The sequence below is a fragment of the Vanacampus margaritifer genome, chromosome 15 (assembly GCF_051991255.1).
Source record: "Vanacampus margaritifer isolate UIUO_Vmar chromosome 15, RoL_Vmar_1.0, whole genome shotgun sequence".
Taxonomy (NCBI): domain Eukaryota; kingdom Metazoa; phylum Chordata; class Actinopteri; order Syngnathiformes; family Syngnathidae; genus Vanacampus; species Vanacampus margaritifer.
The window spans coordinates 8,481,000-8,483,780 of record NC_135446.1 but is presented as its reverse complement, the minus strand read 5'-3'; positions in this window follow the sequence as shown (position 1 = coordinate 8,483,780).

The following is a 2,781-nucleotide window of genomic DNA, read 5'->3' as shown; positions in this document are numbered from 1 at the left end:
GTTGAACTGTATCATGTGTGTTTTGTTGTATGTGTCTCCACGCTGCCTGAGTAAAATGAACGTGGATGATGTCATGCTCCGGCCATATCTCCCTGTCCTTTCTCTGCTGTGTTGGGCAACAGTTGAAAAAGTAACGTTTAACTCTTTTACTGCCAAAGACGTTAAAAGACGTCCACCCATTTTTTTTTTTTTTTTGAAACGGGTGGAGTAAAGCCTTGCCCAGCTGTGGTGAAAGTTTCAAGCAGGTCTAGTGAGCCTAATGACTATTTTTGGCCCCTAGAGGGCAGCAATGACTCTCTTTTGACAAGATTGGGTAGGCGTCAGTAGAAGACGTGAGGCGGAGCTAGAGGGGACAATGGCTGGGAAGGGAAGAGAACATGGCGACCGGTTGCAAGCAGCTCACGCTCGAGCAGTTTTTTTCAAAGAAGAAAAGCATCGACCAACGCTAAAGAGTACATTGATGACGACGATGATCATCATCGATGATGATGATGGTGACTCCGAGGTTGACGCTGAAGTTGCAAGCGTTGACGCGGCGGCTATGACGACGTCATAAAGGTTCACCGGCTAGCGATGCTAACACCGGAAAACGCGGAGCACGCTCAGGCGGACGTTCAATCGGACGACGAAGAGTGCCCCGAGTCCAATGCATATTCATCGGAGGAGTGGGTACATGCTGCTACTTGCTATTCCCCGGAAAAAAAGGCCGTCAAGAAAGTGTAACGTCTGCACGCGAAACGGACAAGCGAAAGTGAAACTATAATCTGTTGTGCGAGTCCTGCGGCGAAGAACGGAATAAGGTAGAAACAAACTTTTTTTTCTGATGAAAGATGAGAGTTCGATCTTGAAAGATCAGTCAAAATGCTTAAATCGGCTGGCATTGGCGACATCCCGTTTCTGAAAACGTCTGGCAGTCAAAGAGTTAAACAGGCTACATGCCCTTACTCAGGTTTATTCCTACTATAAGTTTTTTTTTTTTGTCATGCTAATGGTGATGATCACAGAAAAGCACACTGGCAATGCAATGGAAATGAGTTGCAATAACAACATACCGGCTTTGCATTTGAGGCAAAAAAACAACAACACCTGCTCATTTGTTTTTTTGCATCTGGCCGCCATTTCAGGAGGCAGAGCATTTGGAAGGGAACAGATAAAACGAGATTCTAAAACGCACATTTTGCATTGAATTTCTATTGGCGTCTGTTTGAAACGATTCATTCATCTCAGTCTTCAGATTTGTTTGTTTTTCCAAGTGGAAGTCTCTTTCTGACTTTGCGACCATCCACATGATGCATTCCCAAAACAAACCCACCAGTCTTCATGAAATTGACGCGTTCTGCCAATCGGAAGTTTGGGACAACATTTGGTTGTTTGCCAATATTTTTATCCTGGTCATGGGTGCAACGGGCAACGGCATCATGTTTTGGTTACTTTTCCGGGAGAGGAAGTCAAACTCTGCCTCCAAGGTTAGTTGACTGGATTTATGTTGACTTTTTTTATTCTAATATAAATTTGACACTGAAATCTCTGTCTACTAGGTGCTTGGTATGAACCTTGTTGTGATGGATTTCATGTACATCACTCTTTTACCATTTGCATGTGCTTATGAACCCTTCGAGATTGCGTCAAATACAACAGGTGAGCATGTTTGGCCAAAGTTGGACAATTACAGGAAATGTTGAACATTAAGGAAAACCATTGATTAGGATTGAAGAGGAATGACATTACATTTCTTTAGTAAAAATTAAGCTGAGCATGAAATAGTTGTTTTCACTATTCTTCTGTCAAACTAACAAAATGGTGTGCGCCACCTAGTGGCAGTTACTGAAATAACACCCCAAATGAAGATGAAGCGGAATAAAACCGTACCAAAAAAAATCTGCAAATTAGCGGGACTGTGAACCCAGAACCCGCGATGGAAGTGGCTTAATGGGCACCCTTTTGTCTTCATGAGTAAAAAAAAAAACTAAACAAACAGAAAGCTATGGTCCTGTAAACACAACATAATTGTTTCGATTAGAGATAGCAATGCATAGCAGCAATTTAACCAGTTTTCTCACAGATGACGAGTGTGCTAACTGTCTGAGCACTAATTGCTTGCAGAAATCGAGCTCATCTACTACATTCCCATCAACGTGACAGAAAACGTGTTTGGAATGTTCAACGTGATTGGTTGCCCCTTGCTGTTGACCTGCATGTGTATCGAGCGCTACCTGGCCGTGGTCCGGCCGGTGTTGTACTTGAAAGTACGGAAGAAGGAATACCACATAGCCGTGTCCTTTGCGGTGTGGGTACTCACGTTTTCCTTCGGCCTGGCTTCGGGTAAGTTCTCTTAAGGGGGAAACAGCACCCCCTCAGGTGTGGAGTATTTACTATTGGAATTATTATTTTGCAGCAAAATTCTTTATTTGTACTCATTCACTGCCATTGACGGCTTTAGACGTCAAAAATTCTTTTTAACTATTTCTATTACTTTTAATTTTTTTCCACTTTTGTTAACAAGAGTATGAAAACCGAGAAAAAAGTTTTTATTGTACATTTAGACCAGATATAAAATTTGTGATTAATCATGAGTTAACTATTGAAGTCATGTGATTAATTACAATTAAAATATTTAATCGCATGATGACTTCATTTTTAATAATCTTTTCTTTTCTCTTTTTGAATAATCTTTTTTCAAAAAAGAAAATATTATTAAAAATTAGAACGTCATTTATTTGTATTGTGTCAATTTAAATAAAATGTGTGATTAATCATGAGTTAACTATTGAAGTCATGTGA